Below are 23,883 nucleotides of genomic sequence, written 5' to 3'. Positions count from 1 at the left end.
TCATGGGTAGGGTGAGATAAAGCGGGAGTGGTTGTCTACACAGTTCATTTCCCAGGTATTTTGCGACAGTTGATTTCGATGACTCTCTTCCCATCCGTTCAGATTTATAAAGTGTATACAGTGCATGTTTGACCTCAGCATTGTCCTTAGGCTCAACCCTGGTGGGGTCTGAAAAAAGATTGCCTCTGTCCACGGCGCTTAGTGTTTTGGAAACTCCTGAAAGCCTCAGAATCGCCATGCCATGATCACAGTTTAAGCAATCATTTATAATATTTTGTGTGAGGGTAGCTGAATTGTTCCTCCAAACCCTAATCCAGAAAAGTGCTGGTCTGGCTCTAATGAAATCGCTTACATAGGGGAGATTTAATTCATTATGACAAATATAATCAGAGGTTGAGATTGGGGCGCCCAGTATTTTCCTGCAGAAACAGCTTTCTTCCCGCTGTATGCATGTGCTGCTTCCCAACCCCCAAACCTCAGCTCCATATGAGGCGACTGGTAGGCACTGTAGTTTAAATTTTTTTAAATAGCTCTAGTGGCACCTATTTTCTTCGGGCGGGGCAAGCTCAAAATAGAATTGGTGGCTTTCGAGAACTTGCTCGTGGTGTGGGCCAAATGCCCACTCCACGAGCCGTTCGCAGCGAAAACCAGTCCAAGGTATGGGAATGTAGGGACAGATTCGAGTTTATCTGTACCTATCTGTGTGGTATTGAGCTCCCGTTTCCCGGGGCCACATGACATGATAAAAGATTTTTTTAAATTTACACGTAGATCTAATCCCTCCATATATTGGACAAAACTTTGAACAAGTAGGCAGAGGGCATTTGGTGTGCGGCCCATGAGCACCGCATCATCTGCGTATAATAGCACTGGTAGGGGTTTCCCCAGGATTGTTGGAACATCACTAGTTACTTGTTTGAGATTTTTGGATAGCCCATTAATGTAGATGATGAACAGCAGGGGCGCTAAAACGCACCCCTGTCTCACCCCCCTGCCAATAGCAATTGCTCCGGAAACTTCTCCGCCCATGCTGATCCTGACCTGTGCTTTCAGATCAGTATGGAGATAGGCCAGGAAGCCAACAAGTGCATCGTCTAGCCCATAATTCAATAAGATTGTCCAGAGTTTTGATCTATTCACTAGGTCAAAGGCGGATGAAAGACCCATAAAAGCAAGGTAAGTGGGGGATGATCGAGCGATGCTATACTTATCAATTATCAGTTTTCGGTTCAGACATTGCTCCACTGTCCCCACCCCGCTCCTGAATCCCATCTGGCACGGTTCCAGTAAGTCTGTGTCTTCAGTTCATTCAAGCATCCTGTTATAGATTACTCGTCCCAAAATTTTTAAGGTGTTGTCCGAGATGGAGATCGGGCGATAATTGACTGGATACGACCTGTCTCCCTTTTTAAAGATTGGGACGATAGTGCTAGTTGCCCAGGTAACGGGCATAGCCGCTGATGGCAGACTGTTAAAGACATTAAGAAGGATTGGTGCCCATAGGACTGGGTTATGCTTAATGATATCAATGGGCAAACCATCAGGACCAGGCACCTTGTTTCCAAGGCTCTCTTTTATGGCTGTTTCTACTTCGTGGGCTTCAATCTGTAGGCCGCGCAAGTGTCCTGGGGTAGGAGTCGTCAACTCCTCAGGCGGTGCTGCATAGATTTTTGAGAAGTGGGTTTCCCATACGCTGCTAGTTGTGTTGCAGCTGATTAGTGTAAGCTTTTTACCAATTTCCCTTGTTTTTCTGACTGAAGACCAGAAAGGCCCGCTGCCCCCCAGATTAGCGCTGGCGACAAGCGATTCCCACTGATCGGAAAGTAGTGCAGCCTTTCTTTCTGTTATTTTAAGTTTATATTTTTTCCTGGCTGTCTGGACAGTCGTTTTGCACCTGGGTTTGGTGTTAAGTGCCCTTCTTAATTCCCTATTTGCCAGTGAGCAAGCTGAATCAAACCACCTTGGTTCTTTCCCTTCCTTAGGTAGCGGGACTGACAAAAGATTTTTTATAATTGAGCACAGCTTACCAAAGTCGGCAATTATCCTGTGGTGATTGCCGTTCGTAAGTGAGCAGGACTTAATCAGAAGCGGGTGTTTAATTTGAACACTATCCAAAATTGCCCAACTGTCGACCCCCCTCCATTTTAGTCGCAATCCGTCAGTCGAGGGTGTGATATCAATCAATCAATCAATCAATCAGTGACACTTATAAAGCGCGCTACATACCCGTAGGGTCTCAAGGCACTGGGGGGGGGGGGGGTGCCGCTACTGCTCGAACAGCCAGGTCTTCAGCTTCTTCCGTTAAGGTTCGTATAAACCGAACTAGGGGCAAGGTTCAAAGTCACTATTACTGGATTAATCATTTACTGGCCCAAAACAGGCATGAAAAATACATATCACTGCTGCTACTAACTGTCAGCAAAAAAATGTAAAGAACTGAAACCAATGTCAATACAGAAAAAAAACTAAACTTCTACTTTTAATTAAAAAAAAAAGTTTGACAATGTGGTTTATGCTCTAGATGTGGTTGAAATTAAGTCGAAGACCTTCCTACAGGCTCTAGGCTGACATTCTTGAACATCAATTATGGAATGCAGTGATTTGGAAAGTTCACGTCTTGGTTTAGGTAATTCCAGGTGTTCAGACTCGCTTTTCATATTATGTGGACCCAGGCACAGTAAACAAGTACTTGCACAGTCAAAGGGTTAGCCTTGTTAGGCTGGAGCGTGTTTTGATATTATAAGCATATGTAATACAAAATATAAAGTAGAAAAAAGAAAACCTAATACCATAGAAATGTGGTGACCATATGCATGGGAAAATAGTTTTAGAATTAAAAACAATTAATCATTTACAAAAAGATGATCAGCACACACTTATTTGCAGACATGAATAGATTTGCTAAGTTCATTGTTATCATCAAGTGAAATTCCAAAAATTTCATGGAAACATGTATTAGGTTTTTTTGACAATCCTTTATTCTTATTTTCTCTTCACGGTGTAGCCAACGCGTTTCATCCCTTCGCGGGACTTCTTCAGGGCTACAAAAACATAGATAACATGTATACATTTAAAAAACACAATAAAATACACAACTCCATAAAAAATATTTACATATTTCTATATGTGGTGCTACATATATATATATATATACACAGTGCATTACTTACTAAACCACATATTGCCTAATAAGAACTAATATAGTTATTGATTTGCTTATGTATGATATTTCATTATATCCATGGAAACCATGCTTGTTCTAAGTGTATAAATCTGGAAGATAACCCTCCTGGGCTGATACTACATAGCTAAATTCATAATTCATGAAGGGTAATAAATACCCTAATTATAATGTCAAAAGCAAAAGGTTACCTTAGTCACTTGATATTTTCATGTAATATATGTATTGTCTCTAATGTTCAACAACATAAAATTCTGGTTCTAAAGAGATAGAGTGGACCTTCATAAGTACATTTTTCAAAGTTAATTTAAAAACATTGGTACCCCTTATATAGCATTTAAGAGCAAATTAAAAATTCTAATTTGCATACATTCTTTATGAGTTGATGTTTAGTGGGTCCAATACTCCCAAATAAAGCTATTTCTTTTTCCAATATTTCAGGCCTGGTTTGGCCACTGCATCTAAAGTAACATAGTTCATAATCAGAGCAAAGCAGTTTTTGCTTGCAAGTTAAGCTTAGACTTATGCACTAGGGACAGGACGAATGATAATGTGTCTATAAAACTGACAAAATTAGTAATATTTTAAAATGAAGAGATGACCACAAGTCAAGATGGAGCCATAGAGGGTACATATTCAGACAATATCTCTTAGATGTAAGTGGGGATCCAAAACACATTAATATGCTTTGTCACGAAGCAAACCCCAAATATAACGCCACGTAATATCCATAATCAGAAATGTGACATCTGTACCCGACTTTAATTGACACCCGCATAAGTCTAAACATTTCACTTATGTTGTTTAAATATCCTTGCTAATCCAGTCCCAGAGCCTATCTTAATAAACTCTGCAATAATAAGCATATACCAAAGTGATTTGATCTCATACATTCTTTTAAAAACTTTGTTGACTACTTAAAATCTGCATCTTTATTATTAAATAAGAGTTTAAGTGAATATAACATTCTCAGTACACTGTGCGGCCCTCATTCTCCTGGACCTGTCTGCCACTGCACCCTATGCACATGTCTCCACGACACAGGGATCCCAGACAATGCTCTGGACTGGACCACCTACTTCCTCTCAGGCAGAACCCAGAGCGTCCGCCTCCCCCCTTTCCGCTCCGAAGCCACCAAGCTCATGCATGGTTTACTTGGATATTATGAAATATCATACATTAGCAAATCAATTACTATGTTAGTTCTTATAAGGTAATATGTGGTTTTATAAATAATGCACTGTAGATGTATGTATATATATATATATATATATATATATATATATATATATATATATATATATAGATAGATAGATAGATAGATAGATATATATTAATATATAGCAGCACATATAGAAATATAGACATGTTTTTTATGGAGTTGTGTATAATATTGTGGTTTTAAATGTATACATGTTATCTATGTTCTTGTAGACCTGACGAAGTCCCGCGAAGGGACAAAACGTGTTGGCTACACCGTAAAAAGAAGTAAAGGATTATCAAAAAAACTTCACATACGTCTCCATGAAATTCTTTAGATTTCACTTGATGAGAATAATTAACTTAGCAAATCTTTTCATGTTTTCAAATAAGTGTGTGCTGATCATCTTTTTGTAAATGTTCATGTGAATTCATTCACTATTTTGGAAGTAGGAGGTCTGTTTTCCTGTGATCGTTGCACCACACATAACAGGATCCTACTTATATAACAACATGTGTTATTTTGTCTCAGGCCTCCGTTTAAATTGCTTCCTTTAAAAACAATTAATCATCTCATATTATTTTAATAGACCATCACAGGTGCTTCCTGGAAGGTAGAGCACATCTCAAGAAAATATGATTTTAATTTGTGCAAAGAGAAGTTACTATTAATGGCTTTGAATTACTTTGACATGAAGACATGGTTTAAACATTAGAGGATGATTAAGAAATAAAAAAAGGTTCAAGAATGTAAAAAAGTATTAGGTAAGTAAATTATAGACCCACCTACCCTGGTACGCAAGTGCTCTTCACTTGAGGTGGATGTGTACATGAGATGAGAGCATGAGAGCAATGGCTGAAGTGAGGTGCCCATTGGTATTTGAGGACACTCTTTGGAACTTGTGTGATGTTTATGCATAACAAAGTTTGCATATTTTTTAAAACGACCTTTACTGCAATAAAACTGTGCATAAATGTAGAAGGGACAGAATGAACATGCAATTGGGTCACAATGCATAACAGCTTGGGCAGTGTTAATTTATACCCGCAAAAAACACACAATTGATGGACGGAATGCAGAACAAATCAAAACATTCACCTCCAGTCAAGAGGAATGGGTTAAATCCATCATTCTATTGCTCACCATGCCACCCCACTTTAGACCAGGCCATATGCAAATCAGTCTTGAGCCTGTGCCTCATGGGAACAGTCCAGCCCGAACTGCCAAGCCAGGTCCTCCCTGGACCGGAAAGAAGCATCCTAGGACCGGTTTCGGGGTTTCACCCCTCTGCAGCCAGGATAGCTTGATTCCAGTGGCACAGTGATCTAAGGGCCCACGTCTGGGCATACCTGGTGCACTTAGGGCGAGAAAGCAAAAGACACACAATTGATGGATGGAATGCTGGACAAATCAAAACATTCACCCCCAGTCAAGAGATTTGGGTTAAATCGTTCATTATTCTGCTCACTATGCCACCCCAGTTTAGACTTGGCCATATGCAAATCAGTCTTGACCCTGTGCCTCATGGGAACAGTCCAGCCCGAACTGCCGAGCCAGGTCCTCCCTTTATCGGAATCAAGCATCCTAGGACTGGTTTCGGGGTTTCACCCCTCTTCAGCCAGGATAGCTTGATTCCAGTGGCACAGTGAGCCCAGGACCCACGTCTGGGCATACCTGGTGCACTTAGGGCAAGAAAGCAAAAGACACACAATTAATGGTATTGCTTTGTTCGCCCTAAATTGGCAATGTATGCCCAGACGTGGATCCCTTGGTAAAAAATCTCCGTTAGTATCAATTTATACCCGGGCACTAGTTCCCACCTGTGGTGGAATTTCACAAGATAAAGCGCAAATATGCACATATGTTTCAGAGCTTGATTGCACTCACTGAATGTACATGTTTGCAAAATTTGGGCGACACATAGGTGCAAACCAACTTTTAAACTATTTTAGTGTCCAATTCATAAAATACACATAGACCAGCAGTTTTTCGGGCCAATGTAATACCCCTTTTACATTTAGGCATAAAATATACAACTTGCATTGCCTGGCATACGATTATTTTACGATTTGGACAGTAAAATAGTTTCACTGCATTTCTAATTAGTTACTGAAAAGTCGACTTTGTGCAAAAAAAGCTGTATCAGTCTAACTGAGGCAAATGTTGCACACCATTCTACCGCAGGGCAAAAGGAAATAGCAATGTTACATTAATAATTAATTTGATCGGGCCCTAGGATGACGTAGATTGCTCTAATACCACCGGCAATTTAACACAAACATTCTACCCAGTGCCACATAGTGCCTGCACCTGTGCAAACATTCCATCATGGAGGCGCCAGTCTGCGCAACCTATGTAGTCCGGCCCATAATACATACTGAGAGGAAGTACGCCTCTTCTTTTTGCAATGTTTATCTTTTGTCTATAGGGATGGCAGATAAACGCTGAAGGTTGTAGCCACATGCCAGTACAGTATGGTGATTGTAGTGCCTCCATGCTAATAACCACCACATGTACAATGTCTTCATACAGCCCCTAAAAGAGGCATCCTAGAAAGAATGAACTGGCAAGTGTGTTTTGTTGACACAGGAGCTTAAGGGCATAATTACAAGTTTGCATGTCCATTGGACCGCCAAACCCGTGGTGGAAGTGTGGATGGCAGTCGTGGACTGCCACATCGGCGGTCTGCCAGACAAATTATGATTATTGTGGTCAGACTGCCTTAGGACCTCCACAACTGCGGTGGATCCATAATCACTGGTGGTGGCGCGGCGGTCTGAGGCCACAATATGCTTGGCGGTACCACTGCGGCACCGCCAAGCATATTACGAGTTTCCTCACTGCCAGCGGTCTCATGGCGGTGCTCAAGCCGTGAAAATGATGGCGTGATGAAACTAAGGGGGGCCTAGAGGGCCCCTGTTGCCTCCGGGCCTGAGGATACATGTAGGGGGGCACATGTACACGCCGTGCAGTAACAGGCTTTGGCACTCCCATTGCACAGCCAGACCATGAGGAAACTCATAATTTGGTGGGTGGGTGGTGGTCAAGTTTGGCGGTGTGCTCTGGCCCGATCTCTCACCACCATACACATAATCTGGCAGTAAGTCATGTTGACAAAGCCCTAGGCTCGAGTATGCACCATAACTAGGAAGCAAGGCCAGGATTTCACAACAGCACCCTCTTCAGTCTGCAGGAGGAAGACAAGATGCCAAGCACCTCTTGCCATGCTCCCAGGATCCGGAAGTCTATTCCACCCACATGTGGCAAGCTCCCTCACTCCTGGTCTTCAGGAAGCTAGTCAAGACCTTCCTCTTAAGTAACACCCAGGGGAGTGGCAAGGGTGCAGAGGGCCCCAATACAAGTAAGGACAGACATACCTTGTGTACACCGGGGCCCTTTCCATATGTACGCACGCAAACATGTAATGCTCTTGAAGCTTGAATAGGAGGAGAGTGAAAAATGAAGCCCAATCCTGCATGGTATTCATAAATTAAAAATCAAGCAATATAAAAAATAAAAAAACAATCAATTAAATGTGGGGTGAGTTTCTCTTAGTATTGCACGCTAGAATAGCTAAAAATAGATCTATAAGATTGGTACAAGAAGGTAAATGTAACATATACTGCATCTTTCCGACTGAACAAGCTTGACAAGGTTTTTTTTTACCATATAAATTGATAAGCCCATCTACCAGGCTCTGCAAGGCATGCCCCCTTCACCATCTCACATGAACGGCATGCTGACAAGCAACCTTTAGACAGTTATCTATGCTGAACCACAGAGACCAAGGAAAGTGACAGACACTTAGGACAGCAAGGAAAGTGATCCATAGTTATAACCAGCAAATGCTTCACAAAACGGAACATCTCTAGTCCTCAGGGCTGAACTGCAACACACCTTGCTCCTTCCACCTTGCTTTTCGCATACATTTTGGCGTCAACATTCAATAGTGACAGCGGCCTGAAGGAGCTGCACTCTTTAGGTGGTTTCTCCAGTTTCGGAATGGCCACAATCAATGCCTCTCTCATGGAAGTGGGCATCACACCTGTCTCTCTCATATCAGCAAATAGGGCTAACAAGTGGGGGAGCAGGACATCCAGGAATGTCTTATAGAAACCTACCGTAAGTCTGGCCGACCCCGGTGAACTGCTTGCCCTCATTCCCCCTAGGGCTTCACGGATCTCATCATGTTCTATAGGCAGCATGAGGAATTCTCTGTGCACATCCGATAAAAACGGGAGTTGAATGTACTCCAAATAATCCAGGATATCTGCCTCACTACCCGACCCGCGGATGTCGTAGAGCTCTGCATAGTATTCCCTAAATCTGGACACAATGTCCTCCTCCGCCATGAGCAGATCCCCTTCTTTAGATCTGATGGCTGTGACCGTTGCCCTCCGTCGCTGTTGTCGGACCAGGTTTGCCAGCACAGAGCCAGGCCTGTCACGCTCACCGTACACTCTAGCAGTTGCACACTTCCCCAAATGCTTCATCTCAGCGTCTGCCTCTGACTGAAACTCAGCGACTAATCTCCTGAGTTCTTCTCGAGTGTCATCGGAGTCGTGTCCCAACAGTCGCCTCTCGCAGTCCGCCACCTGTGTCTCCAGCTAGGCCAAACGTTGCCGAATAGAGCGAAGCACCCCTGAATGCTTGCTCATGGCCAGCCCTCTAATTAAACCTTAAAGGCCTCCCAAACCATGGTGAAGCTATCTAGAGAACCTATTTATATCTCGAAAAAAGTCTCTATAGCCTCGTGAAGGTCTTCCCGGAGTTGCGGGTCCTGGAGGGAATAGGGTGGAAACCTCCATGTAAAGGGCGGGATAACTGTCTGCGGCGTGGTAAGCGTCATGAGGACTGGGGAATGGTCGGAGAAAGTGTGAGGGAGCACCCGACAACCCCGCACCAGAAGGAGGAGACCCGCAGATGTGAGCCAGTAATCAATACGGGTATGTATGTTGTGATAAGCGGAGTAGTGTGTGAACCCCCCCTAGATGGGTATGAAGTGCGCCACACATCCGTGAGGTCATCACTGATCAATATTCTGTCTAACTCCCTGGCCGCTGCAGCCTGTCTCCTGTCAGGACCGCTCGATCTATCTATCCAGCTCCGGGGAGCGGACCATATTAAAATCTCCGCCCCAAACCACCTTCAGGCTAGAAAAAGTTTGCACTACCGAAGCCAGTTGTTGATAGAACTCAGGGCATTCGTAATTAGGGCCATAAACATTAACCACCAGCAATTCCATCCCTCTCCCAACAAGTCGTGAAAGGACATAATGGCCCCCTGGGTCAGCACTTAGCATATGCAAGGTATATGGTGATCTTGGGTTCACCCAAGTCAGTACTCCCCGCGCATGTGTAGTGAAGCCTGCTGCATTATTCTGCCCCTTTAGACCCCTAGCGTGTAACCTTGGGCTATTTCCAGAAAAGTCTGTCAGCGCCAAATCTATATGATGCCTCTGTAAGTAGTGCAAGACCTTACGCAATTTCCTGAAATCGTTCAGCCCTCGGACATTCAACGTGATAGCATTAGGTGCCTCCCTCCTTGCGTCCACATCTAAACCATCATTCGCCATTCACAAAAAGGAATCTATGACATAATATCGACAGACAGAATATAGACATACAAAAATATCGAGACAAAAATATCGACATCAAAAATATCGGAGTTCTATCTACATGAAGGTAAGTACAAAAATATCGTGAAAAAAATATCGTAGTACAAAAATATCAAAGTTAAAAATATCGTTTTTTTAAATGTATTAATAATGTAAAAATAATTTAAAAATACATATAATTTAACAAATTATAAATATAAACATTAAAACATATTTAAAAAATAATAGCTAATACATATACATTTAAAATAAATTAAAAACTCTACATATAAATTAATATATATACTTACTCCACATATTGCAACAGTAGGGAAAGCGTTGGATAGCGTAGGGTTAAAAATTACTATTCCCACTCCAGAGGGTGCAACAGTAGGGAAAGCGTTGGATAGCGTAGCGGTAAAAATGACTATTCCCACTCCAGAGAGTGCAACAGTAGGGAAAGCGCTGGATAGCGTAGGGGTAAAAATTATTATTCCCACTCCAGAGAGTGCAACAGTAGGGAAAGCGTTGGATAGCGTAAATGTAAATGTAAATATAAATTGATACTTGTATAGCGCACTACTCACCCGCAAGGGTCTCAAGGCGCTTGTACGAATACCGCTGTGGAACCCATCCTGTGAGGCGTCCACTCCTGGGCACCCCCAAGGTGGAGGCCAGGCATCCTTAGCGTTGTGGGGGCCGTTGTGGAGATTAAGCAAGCAATTGCCCAGAGTTGCAGAGTGGGACTCCATGATTGGAATAGGCACCGAGGTGAGAATTATCGAGCCCGTGGAATTTTTGAGCCCAAGACCCGCCGAGGCGGGGAATTGAACACTGGTCCCGGGCTAGACCTCTGCATCAGGGTCTGCCGCTCTAACCATTGAGCCAACACTTCTCCTAGGGGTAAAAATTACTATTCCCACTCCAGAGAGTGCAACAGTAGGGAAAGGGTTGGACAGTGTAGGGGCGAAAAATTACTATTCCCACTCCAAAGGGTGCAACGGTAGGGAAAGCGTTGGATAGCGTAGGGGTAAAAATTACTATTCCCACTCCAGAGAGGGCAACAGTAGGGAAAGCGTTGGATAGCGTAGGGGTAAAAATTACTATTCCCACTCCAAAGGGTGCAACAGTAGGGAAAGCGTTGGATAGCGTAGGGGTAAAAATTACTATTCCCACTCCAGAGGGTGCAACAGTAGGGAACGCGTTGGATTGCATGGGGGTAAAAATTACTTCCCACACTACTCCCCCTTTAATACACAACACACTACACATACAAAAAAATACAATTAATATAAATAGCAATTAATCAATTAATAACAATTAATATTATTACATTGATGTAAATATTAATTACCAATAATTAATGCTCAATTAATAATTAACTAACAAGATATTTACAAGAATAAACAATATTTATTTATAAATTATTTATAATTAATATTATGAAATAATTAAAAAAACTAATTACCAATTAATTAACAATTAATTAACAATAAATACCAATAAATAAATACAATCTCTTTAATTAATTTAATTTAAATATGTCACACTCTATTCCCCTATAAACACACAACCCACTACACATAAATAAATCACATACAAAATGTAATTGTCATTTAATCACTTAATAATTACCAATTAATTATTAATTAACAATAACAAAAAATAATAAATATTACTACATTAACTCTAATTAATTTAATTAACTAATTAATAATAATTAATTACCAATTAATTATTCATTAATAATTATTCATTATTCAAAAATATTTTTAAAAAAATATTGATTAATTAATTATAAATAAATGACTACCCACCCATTCCCCTATAAACCGACAACCCGCTCTGATACTAAAACGCAAAATGTAAACAAAATTACTAATTTCTAAACATACATTAAAAAACATGTTTAACAAACATATAAACAACATAATAAAATACATAACACTAAACATAATTTCGAGATTAGTAACATACATACCTTAATATCGATATTCTGTCTATCGATATTATTGCACATCGATATTCTATACCATCGAAATTAAAACATAGATATTATTGTATATCGATATTTTAATTTTGATATTTTGTCTCTCTACCCACAAAAAGCACTGCAACAGCCAGATCGCACCAAGGTGTTTGCGGCAATACCAGGTGTCTTCCAACAACAGTAGTTTGGCATCAAACGACATAAAGCATACAAATCCCCCCCTCGACCCAAAAACCCATCCCCACCCACAGCAGACCACTCCCAACTAGGTCGCGAAATGTCCAGATCCCTGGCCAACCCACCCCCCCAATCCAACAAACACTCCCCCACTCAGTGTCGCCGCATGAGGGTGGAGGTTGCTCTGTGCCAACAGACATAGTAGGGATGAAAGTCAAACTCAGTGCGTGCTACTCGTCCCGCCTCCCCCAGCCGGCAGCCAGGGTTCTGGTCAGCGCCAGGGGCGACCCCCAACAATGACAAAGTTATGCACCTAATCCTCATGGTGCTACTATCACTCAAGGTGTCGTGCCCCAAGAAAAAATGTACCCAGAAGAGGGAAAATACCTGTAAACTAGATTTTCAGTCCTGTTCATCGAAGCCACCGCCTGAGGCCTCCTCAAGAGGGTCACGGATCGGTGAGACCCGTCCCTCTTTCGCCCAGTCCTTTATAGCTTTCTGCAAAGGTCTCGGATCCGTAAAGATATGGGACTGACCATGCCTGTTTACCTTCAACTTAGCCGGGTATAGCATGGCATAGTCCAGCCCTTGGTCCTGTAGTTGTTTTTTATTGGTAAAAAATGCTTCCTCGCCTCCTGTACTCTGGCGGTGAAGTCCGGGTATAGGGAAATGGTCGAACCTTCATACGACAGAGTCTACTTTTCCCGGGCCGCTCTGTCCCTATAGTTGAGGAATTTCACTATGATGGGACGTGGTGGAGCCCCCGGCTTCGGTCTCGGGGCCAGCGAACGGTGTGCTCGTTCGATAATGAACATATTGGAGAAGACCTCCGCCCCCAGCAGGGTGATCAGCAATCGTTCAATAAAGAGCTCCATCTTACCAGTTGGTGTGGATTCTGGAAGTCCGATTATTCGCACATTGCAGCGCCGAGAGCGCACTTCTAAGTCCTCAGTTTGATCCTGGAGCAGCTGCGTCACCTTCCCTAGCTGCTTATGGTTAGAGTCTATGGTGGTCTGTGCTTCTTCCACCTCCGTGATCCTCCTCTCTGACATATCCAGGCGCTCCGCATGTTTATCAATTCGCTCGCCCATTCTCGCCAGCCTGTTCGTGAGTGCGTCCATCTTGCCCCCCAGCGATGATATGCCGTCTCCATGGACTTCAGGAGGGTCTTGAGGTCTTGCTCCTGTTCCGCCGAAGAGGAGGCCCTAGTGTCATCCTCCGGAGGCTTGTCTTTCGTTTTCGCGCTTTTTTGTGGAAATGGCAATTTGGACTGGATACAGTCGGACTTCGCCATCCCGTTGCCGCAGCTTAAATTCAGTCCGAGGGCCTGTCCGCTCTCTGCTGCCTACTCTTGAGTTGTAGAGAGCGAGTTCCGCCACCGTCGTAGCACATGTGATCCTCTGTATAGTGGCGCTTATTGCAAGGCTCCGAAGCCCCCTCGACCAGCCCCGGCAGGGCAACTTTCAGGGCCCGTCGCTCAGTGGGGGGGATGCACAGCTCGTCTCGGTGCACCGCGCAGCCGGTGCGGCTTCAGGCCCCTCAAAAACCCCGTCGCCAGCAGCATTCAGCAGCAAGGCCTGTCCGGGTCTGGGCACTTCAAGAGAGGGTAGCTCTGGAGTCCACAGGGGTAGGTCGCTCAGCAGGGACAGCCCTCCTTCGACAGACCGCCCCCACAAGGATCTCTGCAGGGGGCCCGGCCCGTTGGTTTATGGTCTCTCCTCTGGGGCCAGCGGGGGACCAGAAACTGGAGGCGGACACAACATCGCCCGCAAGGCCCAAGGGGCCGCCTCACCTCTGTCACTGTAGGCGTGCATTGTCAGGAACCTCGCCGTCAGTATTATTTAGGAGCCCACCTCCGGCTGCAATGACACCAGCTTATGTGGGGGTAGGAAACGGCCAATCTCTAGTGTGGTCACCGCCGCCGATGGGATGTTCGGTTCTCTGTCCTCGCTCCCCGCCTCCAACGTGGTCCGGCATTTCCCGCGGCCACCAGCACTTCACTCTGGCCCAGGCCGCACGCAAGTGTGAGTCGCCGGGCAGGAACGTCCAACTGAGGCAGGTGCCTAAGGGCCTGGTCGCGCCTCAGGAGAGCTCCATTCCGCATGATCACCACTGCTCCCACTCCCTCGCCATGGACCACCGGAGGGGTCCACGGGTTATAAACAGCACCTCACCTAAATAGGGGTGCCCCCAGCGCCTCCAGGGTACAGGATATTTAATGGATTATTTGCCGGCCGACCGGAGCTCGAGACTCAAGCGTCCATCTTGGTCTCGACCAAGCTCCGCCCCCCTCACCTTACTAGGGACTTATAAGTGAATTGAACGGAACAATGAGGTGTAAGTAGGAGAGGGAGTGAGCACAAGCACCTTAGCACTAGTAAAGTGCACACAGTCCTAAGGCCAACAAAAACAAATTCAGAAAAATAGGAGGGATGAAGGCAAATGTTTGAGGATGACCCCGCAGACAGTGTCCAACAGTTGCCACAAGGTCCATGCAGACTAAGGGATGGAAGAATGAAGTCCTGCTGACTACCATGACTTCCATGCAGATCAAAGGGAGAGGGTATGAGGTATAGAGCAGCCTTTGAAGTGGTGCGCTTCAGATAAGAGTGAGGACCAAACTCTTGAAAGTTTATAGCCTAAGGCATAATACAGGCAAACACATGCCGAACACCCAACTGCTGCAAATAGAGAATCCAAGTTCGATTGTTGGAGTTTCATTTTGGCAGATACTCCTTCCAGGCTTAGTGGAAAGTAGATTTATCCTTGAACGGGTGAACTATCATGAGAAGCTAATTTCTTACCCCACATGGGCAGAATTAGGACCTTATACCAACTGGAAGAAAAAGGAATAGCAGAGAAGAGCTTTAGACAGAAATCAAAAAGATTCCCTCAAATTTACTGGCAGATCTGAAGTTCATTTTCAATTTTATCTGGAGTCATGAAATAATTCAGGCGTATGCCTGTACAGCCATCCTTCCAAGGGTACTCACATGCTTAAGCAGTTACACATCTGTAAACATATAGGATGTACATTTCCACATGTGGAAATGTCTAGCTTAAGTGCCTTTGCTCGATAAGTTTTTTGTTTTTTCCCAATTCCTCCATGGGGAAATAATTTCAGGACAAAGAAACCTCTTCCTCATCACTCTCAGCTGTTTGGGTGGTGATCATTCTTTAAATCCCAAATGGACACATATACTTCTGCCACTGACAGGAGTAAGGTGTATATCCTTATGTGTATGCAGTGTGGAATGTGCTTTTCAAAAAACATATCAGGATACACAAATTCCTAGGTTCATGTTTATTCACCAACTGTTTAAGGCACCTCAGCCATGCAATGCACACTTCTCATGCCTGTGAGCAGATTGGCTCCCATGTGATAATGCTCAATTTAAAATATTTGGATCCTGATTAGGAGTGCCCCTTGTCATGTACAAATGTTTATTGGATGCAACAATTATAGTCTGTTCATATTTTTTAGGGAAAAACAAGCTGCCATCCAAGGTGCGGCGGCTTGTTGGCTCACCTCTTTCCTTGAGGATCGGGCCTCGGCGGTCCGCCTAGACCACTTTTTGGCCCCATTGTGTAAAACCAACTGTGGCGTCCCACAGGGCTCCGCTCTTTCTCCCCATTTGTTCAATCTCTACATTGTTCCCCTAATTCAGTCCCTTAAAGATAGGAATGTGATGGTCTATAATTATGCAGACGACTTGCAATGGCTTTCTCAGTAGATAACTCACATAGCTCCGTCACCCAATTTCAGGCCACCATGCTACATATTCAACAATGGATGGACCATAACCACCTTAAGCTAACCCCGGCTAGTCGGAGCTGGTTCTTACTGGGGACAGCCATAAGTTTTGGGGCCCACACTAGAGGCCACCGGAGCTAGGTCCACCGCCCTCCCCCTCCCCATTGGCCAAAACGTAAGAAGTCGCCCTCAACAGTGACCTGTCACTGAAAACTCAGGTTGGTTCGGTCATCTCTAAATGCTTCTTTCAACTGAGGAAAGTTAAGAAAATACACCACTTTTTCACACAGGAAGCTTTGATTCAAGTGGTAATTGCCACTGTCCTATCGCACCTGAACCACGCTAAATCTGTGTAGTTGGGCATGTCAATCTATCTGTTTAAACGGCTACAGATGGCCCAAAATCTGGCAGCCAGAATGATTCACCAACCTAGATGGCAGCCAGCTACCCCTCTGCTGAAGAAACTACACTGGCTCCCAATCCCTCAACGCTGTGCTTTTAAGGTAGGCTGCCTTATATTGGGAAACGGCTTTTACAACGAAGCCGTTTCCACGAAATCTTTAACCACGCATGCAGTACAACGCATGCGTGGTTACAACTAATGCCTTTACCACGCATGCCTTTACTACGATGTTTGTTGTAAAGGCATATGTGGTAAAAGTAAAAAAAAAAAAAAGAGGGGGCTTGGGGGGGTCTCCCCCCCAAATAAAACAACTCACCATAAGTCACGTCGGCATCAGAGTCGATTAAGAGAAATCGGTAAAAAAATGCCGTTTCTTTTTAACGACGTATGACGTCACCACGCAAATAGTCGGTGAAAGGTTTATGCGTGCTAAACGAATTCCGTTGTAACGCATGCGTGGTAAAGGCATGCGTTGCAACGGAATTCGTTGTATCATCATATATTCCCTTATATTCAGTTCCCTGCACGGCAACAACCCCAAATTTATTAACAGCCTGAAACTCAGGCACACCCCCTTTCGGAACCTACGTTCTGCCCACCTCTCACTCCTCACCATCCCCCCTTTTAATCGGGTACAACAAGGAGGCCGAAGATCTGCCACACTAGCCCCTAGACTGTGGAACTCCTTCCCGCTGGAGATCCGGTCTTCCACGGATCTATTGCAAATCAGGACGTCCTTTAAAACCTGGCTATTTTCACAAGACTATAATTCAAGCTGTTCACTGTTAGCTCTCAGAGCCTTCATAGCGCCATGAAACCACCTGGTGTACGCGAGCTTTACAAATCATTAAAACAAAAAAAAATCCTTACTGAAGACAGGTTTTGCAAGCCCAGGGTGCAGTGCGTCTGTAACTTTTCTTGGCTCCTAGAGGTTATATGCAGCAGGCACATGGAGGCTGCAAGAGAGAAAGAAGGGAGGGAGGGGATGGCAGAGCCGGGAAAGGGATCAGAAGAGAAAGTGAAGAGAAGGGAGAGAGAATGGATGGATGGAAAGAGATAGCGTCAGGAAATGAAGAGAGTGAGGGGGGGTTGGTTCATTCTTGACAGGGCTGCTTCAGGTTCCCAATTCCAGCCCTGCCATTAACCCCCACGTTTTGATAAATCTAAGCCCTTTCCCCCAGTTATGTTCCAGCCGGTTTGACATGCCAAAGTTTATGGTAGTGTTTGAACTTTATGACAACCGATAACTAAGTTGTGCAATAAACGTCCCACGCTTTATAATCGCGTAATTTGCGCAGGGGTCGCAATGTAACTAACGACTTGTATCAGGCCCGAGGAAGGAAAGAACATGGATAGACTCATGAATGCAGCAAAGTATTTCATCATCCACCAACGCAAACTACCTTGTGTTTGGATGCGAGGAAATATAGCAGGACCACGAACCCCGGACACTCGCACGAGAAACGAGTGTTTTAGGCGGTAGTGAGTGACAGTCATGATCATTCTAGCTACACTTTGCAAGAATGCGCGCGAGCTGACCTTCTGGGCACGAGGCGTGCGAATGACACTCATTTGACTATCGGCATGCAGAAGCAAGAGGGGAGCTTTAAATGGTTACCGGTATATTAAGTGTGAATTTAATGAGAAACCTTAAATTGGTGCCACTGGGAAGGATACACTTTATGTGTAATTTACTCCAGCACCATGAATAGAAAGTAGCTGCATTTCCAGCCCACCGTGGCATTGCCTGTAGATTCGTGTCCTGTGCCACACACAGGGGTAACACAGGCATCTGTCTGGACGGGACATTCCATCCCGAAACGATACGTTTTCTATTCATCCTAAAGCAAGTGTTCAGCTGTGCTTCCGAGAATGTCATTCATCATAAAAGACACCACGTCTCTGGGAAGCTTCAATGTCTGCTTATTTTTTCAATTGCGCGCATTATTAGCTGCTATCTCTGCCTTTAGAGGCAAAGTCACTTATGTGTTAGAAATAACTAATGACCAATCTGTCCAATCAGCCGTAAAGTTGAAGAGGACCAGAGGAACAACTCCCACCCACCGTACACCTGACAGACCCCCATCAATCCCCCTTCCGCGTGTCCGCTGGGATTGGCAGCACTGCGCTGACTTCCATGAGTTGATGTGCTTCTGCACCCTCTTAAGCTCTGTTCCTCGATGGTTCTTACAAATAAGTTGTCATGAGACCTCTCATAGACCTTTCAATCCATCTAAACCTCCCGCTCTCATTAAGATCTCTCCCATCTCCTGTTTCTAGGCACACTAGGCAATGTCTAAAACCCAACACACTATGGCTGCAGCTTGGGCTTCAAAAAGTTAACAACCTTCTTCCAAAGTCCTCTGAAGTTCATCAACTTCTTAATCTTAGGGTAAAAAGAAAAAAGCTGGCTGGCATAAACAGGCATTGCATGCTTTGTTGGTAGGAGACTCGCCACACAAATTAAAAACGCAGAGCGTGGAAATAACATCAAATATTTATCTGCGTTGCTTCTGGCTCTTTAAGTACTTGTTTAACATTGCATGTTGTTAATAGTTACTCTGTCTTGCTTGTCTATGGTTCACTTTACTTTACGAGCCATGCCCTTAAACTGTATTCTGCCACCGCAGCCCCAATTCATAACATTTGGGAACAATTGTATGTTGCATCCTTGGGATAAGTGCTACTTTTGGAGCAAATATCTGCCTTTTGAAAGATTGACACATAATCCCTGGAGTTCAACTGGAAAACTATGATAGTCATACATTTCCAGGGGTACCCAAGTGGAATTTTCACCATATAGAAAATTGTGCACATGTAAATCTGGTACACGATCCTTTGCACATTTCATTCTGCTTTTCTTTTTCTTCATGAGGAAATATTTCCCCCAACTAGGATCCCCTTCCTTTACTTTGCATTAAATAATCAAACGCACTTACTCCTGCCATTGGCAGAAGTGCATTTGCTGTCTTTTTCCAAGTAGGTAATTACCTGCAAAGATTATGTGAATGCCAGAAACATACAATTGCATGGGTGTTCACCTACTTTTGCAGCTAGGGCCTCCAGGAAAGCCCACAAAAACAGTTCTGATTGCAGAAATTCCCCTGTGGAACTTCCATATACATAAATACTATTTGTGGCAGTAAAATATCAAGATTAGTAAAATGTTTCCTTTTAATATCTTATTTGTCAATACCCTTTTGAATTTAGTTTTGCAAATGCTTTTTTGTGCCTCCAAATTGAACCTTGAGAACCAGGCCTCCATTGGCCAGGCAGCTCAACAATTTGAGGGTTAAACATCTGTTAAATTAATCAATAAAATTCTCATTCATGCCTCGGCAGGTTGCAACTGTCAGAGAAGGGATCATTATTCTTGAACTATCTGAACAAGGTTATCCTTTGTTGTCTGCCCTGAACTGCACTTAGCAACCTTAATTGAATGTACTTTACAATAAAAAGACATTTGTGCTGACAATTGAACCAACCCTTCACACCCACACATATAACTGTAAGTTTTACTTTTACGCACTGGACAGTGTCAGTCTTCTTTACCCCCACATCTTGTTTGTATTTACTCCTGGGAGGGTGCCGCATGTTATTCTTTGGATTTGTGATATACGGTAGGCCTTGCTGCAAGAGTCAGCGCAGCGATTCACAGGCAACGGATGACTTCTAAAGGGAATCGTAAATCTACAAAAAAAGAAATACTATTCCACATTGGTGTAGATTTACTAATCTGCCCTGGCCATAAAACTCCTCCTTTAGAAGTCTAGCAAAGCTTCCTCGGGCACGGCTTTCAGCCCTAATTCTGGGCGCTTTCTCTAAAGGCTAATAGTGCCTCAAAGTGGAATTAAACAGTTTATAAATTGTGAAACTGAAAGCCAGGCACGATTTTTGTCCAGGTAGAAAACATTTTTCCTTGTGGACAAACCTCATCTCCTCCATCACCAGGAAGTCTGGGGTCCTCCATTCCCCTCCCCGCCCAGGGAGGGAAGTTACTCCGGCCCTTCGCTGGAGGAAAGCTCAAACTATTTCTAGAATGAGAAAAGGACCAGGAATCTGTCAGTGCCCAGGGATGCACACCTTTGTAAGTGTTGAGAAATGTATGAGGAAAAGCATGCCTTGTACTGCTCACTCCCCACCCACTGCATGGGAGTCACTACTGTTCATTTGTTCTGCAAACAATTCTACAGTAATATTTGGATTAATGGCGCTAGGTTACCTTTTCTGTCTCTATGGCTGCCATAAATTCTATCCTGTGAACATTTAAATCTCCTGTACAATTGGAAATGTCTGTGTGAATCAGGGTCAACCTTTATAGTGTAGCCTCTAAAGTGAGATGCTGTACATAGAACAGTGAGGTGTGCAGGGTCCGGCTGAGACCGAGTTACAGAAAACAGCAGGTGATGATTAATGGGCTAGAACAGTGTTTCCCAACTGTGGAGTCGCAAGCCCATATTTGGTGGGTTGCTAAAGTCAAAGCAATAAATAAACATGCCTTAAAATTCTGTACTTATGGTGTAAATGTAAATTGATACTTGTATTGCGCACTACCTACCGGCAAGGGTCTCACAGCGCTTGTACGAATACCACTGTGGAACCCATTCTGGCTTTTCCTGTGAGGCATCCACTCCTGGGCACCCCCAATGTAGAGGCCAGGCATCCTTAGCGTTGTGGGGGCCGTTGTGGAGATTAAACAAGCTATTGCCCAGAGTTGCAGAGTGGGACTCCATGATTGGAATAGGCACAGAGGCGAGAATTATCAGGACGGTGGAATTTTTGAGCCCAAGACCCGCCGAGGCAGGGAATTGAACCCTGGTCCCGGGCCAGACCTCTGCATCAGGGTCTACCGCTCTAACCATTGAGCCACACTTCTCCACTTATGGTGCTCTTCAAAGACAGGAGCCAAACGTCAGCGTATGTCTTCTGCTGGCTATGTTTCTTTTAACATGGGAACTGGTGTTTACACAGCCACAGCATTGTGCAAGTAAGAGTAGTGGGGGCGTGAGGGGGAGTTCGAAAGATGACGACGAGGGAAAATTAATTATTTATTTAATGTTCCTTTATGGTCGTCCGTCGAATCCCCCCCATACTCCCAACACGGCCCCACTGCTCTTACCTGCATGGGCCGCTCCTGTGTTTACAAACTCTCCTCACTGAAGTCAGAGAAAATAAAGAAAGTGAATTATGTGTCAATCTTGCTGAGGTACACGAAGTGTGAAATGGAAGGCTGTAGAATGTCATTTGTTCGTAACTCACAACAAAATGCAAATACATGGAAGTGAACTGTACAAATTCAACACTTAGGAAAACAAAAATGAAGCACATGTATGTGTAATTCTGAAGTGTGATGGATACACAGACTTTAATAGGATCAGAATAAATCAAGACACTTTATTTGGTAAAGCACAAATAGTCAATATTCACTGAAACCAGATTTCCAGACATTATCATTCGTGTGCGATATAATTTTATCAGTAAAAGTCTCAGTGCAACTTTAGTGGCCATTCCAACGGAAAATGTGCGGGTAGATAATGACAATACGCTACCACATGATGCTTTAGTTTCATTAAAATATTAACCACCTCATGTCGATTGAAGCTAGGTAGGTCGTGAAAGTTTGGTGCTCTAAAAAGTGGGTTGTGGTTCTAAAACGTTTGGAAAACCCCGATGTAGGTGCAAGGTAAAGGACAGACTGTATAATTGTTTATTTACTAGACACTTAAGAAATCTCTACTAACAACAATGGTGTAATGTAAAAAGATGCACTCACTACAGAATGTGAAGAGGACCCCCTCAGTGTCTCAGATCTCAAAGATATTCATTTGCCTTGGGGTGAATGGGAGCACCTTGAAGGGTTGGGGCCACGCTCCATGCAAGGGCTGCAAGGGCTTGCATTTAAACCCTCACCAACATTACACAACTGATTCATGGAAATCCAAGAACCATATGAAAAAGGTGACTAGACTAAAAAAGCATATTTGTTGCAATCCAACAGTAAAAGTGGATAAATTAGCATATTCTGAAAAGCCGAGGTGCACAGAAATAAACTGCCTTGCCCGGGATGAAACAATTTTCCATAAAGTGCAAAATTTGAGATCAGAATTCATTCCTCATGACACGCGGCCATATCTCTTTTGCTAGAGAGTGAAATTTGCTGCACTAAAAAGAGATTAATGCCTGACTTTAATTCATATTTTGCCCTGAGGGTTTGTTTAAATGTTGCTTCATTTACACAGGGTCAGTTTCAATCTACGCACACTTGTTTAATTCTCTATTCCCTCAACCATATCAAATGGATAATCTCTTTCGTTTGGCTGCACATGAATTCACATGTTTTTAATATATTTTACACTTTAATTATCACGTTTTTGCTTTTTCCTACACTTTCCAATTTATCTAAATATAAATGTTTAGTTCCACTTACTTTCTTAGAAGAAGATGTACCCTCTGCTATTCCTCTGATCCATTTCTTTGCAAGTGTTGGGGTTCCTGTGACGCTCCTCTGAATCATCAAAGTCCCTTGCCTTCCCTTTACCTTCAGACCTCTGTATATTCAAAGTCCCTCTAGTTAATGTGCATTTTCAATCTTTCTAGTGCACCTGTGTTATTTCAGTTTCTCGCGACACCCCCACCTGTGTTTCAAAGTTCAATGCACACCTCGTTCCCCGCTCACCTCTGTATTTTAAACATTTCTCACGCTCTAGTAGCCAATGGAAAGCCGGTTCGCCCTGGCAGGATACAATGCATGCACTTAACACACCAGCTCCAGCGAGCAGTGAATACGAGGTTGTAACTACTGCTGTGAGAGCCCACCTCCAGGCAGGATCTTCTGTCTCTCTGTGGACTGTTGACTCTGCTGTATACATAAGTCACTTGTGCTTTTGAGAGAAAGCACACACTTCTAAAAGATAGCCCATGGGATTCATTAACCATTAACCTCTAGGCACAGAAAGCCTCCTAGATGTAAATGCCACACCTGAAGTTAATACAGGTCAAGGAGAGGTTCCCGGATCATGGAAGGGGAAGCATATGGCGTTTCACTCTTTGGGTGAATGTTTGCAGAGAGCTGCTCCTGAGCTCTTTATTAACACACACTCCAGGTCCAAGCCGCTGCTCTTCACTCTCTGTAGAGTAACAACTGCATTTCACATCCACAGCAAGATCACGAGTGCAAGCCACAGTGTGAAGCGGGGCGGCCATTTATAATGTAGCAAAGGGACTTCAAACATAAGGTGTTGTTAGAAGACAGTAAGGTGTGCAGGGTCCAGTCGAGAGCGGATTACAGAAACCAAGATGTGATGTTTAATGGGATAGGAGCAATCTGAAGGGCAAACTATACAATTGTTTTAACATTTAAAAAATCTCTACCAACCATAGACAGCTGACCTATGGAAAGCCAAGAACTGCACAGAAAGGGTGCTTTGATTAAAAAACCACTGTTTTTTTAATTTCAACCTTTTATTAGAGATATGACATATATACAAAGTCATTCAGAAAACAGGAAACAAAATGAAACATCCATGTCATAAATCTAGTTTTCAATTTAATAACCTCCCCCACCCAGCCCCGGTGGATCAC

The 23,883-nt window shown here is 43.7% G+C and overlaps 1 protein-coding gene across 10 annotated transcripts in view; it reads right to left on the bottom strand.

Annotated features, from left to right (window-relative positions):
* Nucleotides 1-23,883, bottom strand: part of LOC147718541 (synaptotagmin-like protein 2) — a 684,078-nt gene that overhangs the window by 497,971 nt on the left and 162,224 nt on the right. The window contains exon 1 of one of the 10 annotated variants that reach the window (XM_086918479.1): nt 22,730-23,186. The exons of 6 other annotated variants lie outside the window; for them this stretch is intronic. The gene's annotated coding sequence lies outside the window, so the exon portion shown is untranslated. Of the gene's footprint in view, nt 1-22,729; nt 23,187-23,883 lie in introns of those variants that run through there. 3 more of the 10 variants (XM_086918477.1, XM_086918480.1, XM_086918475.1) reach the window with 3 other exon arrangements.

This window comes from Lissotriton vulgaris, chromosome 4_1 (assembly GCF_964263255.1).
Source record: "Lissotriton vulgaris chromosome 4_1, aLisVul1.2, whole genome shotgun sequence".
Taxonomy (NCBI): Eukaryota; Metazoa; Chordata; class Amphibia; order Caudata; family Salamandridae; genus Lissotriton; species Lissotriton vulgaris.
Note: the sequence above shows the minus strand (reverse complement) of the source record. Positions and strands in the feature narration are given on the sequence as shown.